Source organism: Fulmarus glacialis, unplaced genomic scaffold, assembly GCF_000690835.1.
Source record: "Fulmarus glacialis isolate BGI_N327 unplaced genomic scaffold, ASM69083v1 scaffold13538, whole genome shotgun sequence".
NCBI classification, from domain to species: domain Eukaryota; kingdom Metazoa; phylum Chordata; class Aves; order Procellariiformes; family Procellariidae; genus Fulmarus; species Fulmarus glacialis.
This window is the reverse complement of record NW_009229027.1, coordinates 13,978-14,516: the sequence shown is the minus strand read 5'-3', so window position 1 is coordinate 14,516 and position 539 is coordinate 13,978. Positions and strand designations below refer to the sequence as shown.

At 48.8% G+C, this 539-nt stretch overlaps 1 protein-coding gene across 1 annotated transcript in view; it reads left to right on the top strand.

Moving 5' to 3' along the window:
* Window positions 1-539, top strand: part of MAB21L3 (mab-21-like 3 (C. elegans)) — a 17,379-nt gene that overhangs the window by 4,088 nt on the left and 12,752 nt on the right. The gene's annotated exons all lie outside the window — the stretch shown is intronic.

The window sequence follows — 539 nt, the reverse complement described above, 5'->3', positions numbered from 1 at the left end:
CAAGCCCCCCGCCCCACCTGGTTTTTACACTGAGCATGATGTCACATGGTATGGAATACCCCATTGGCCAGCTGGGTCCACCACCCCGGCTGTGTCCCCCCGCCCCGTGTGAGCATCACCCAGCAACAGCCAAAGCATCAATGGGCCATCAACGCTCCTTCCATACCAAACTCAAAACACAGCACACCCCCCAAGCTACTGGGGAGAAAGTTAACTCTGTCCCAGCCGGAACCAGGACATCACACAAACACCTAGTCCCCAGTGGGACCAGCTTTGGAAAGATACTTTCTCACCATCTAGGAATAGACTCTCATCTGTTCTTCAAATATGAAGACAGTAGGGATACTTCCAACATATAATGTAGGCATCTAAATGCTGCCACATACACCTGCAACCTGACTAATGCACAGAGTATCTGTAATTCTTGAAGTCTTGTCAACTCTTGGAATGAAACCTATCCTGGCTCTGAAAATGGCCAGTATATGCAGGGGAATAAGTGGGTATTCTGCATCAAATGGATAAAGAATGAGACTGCAGCT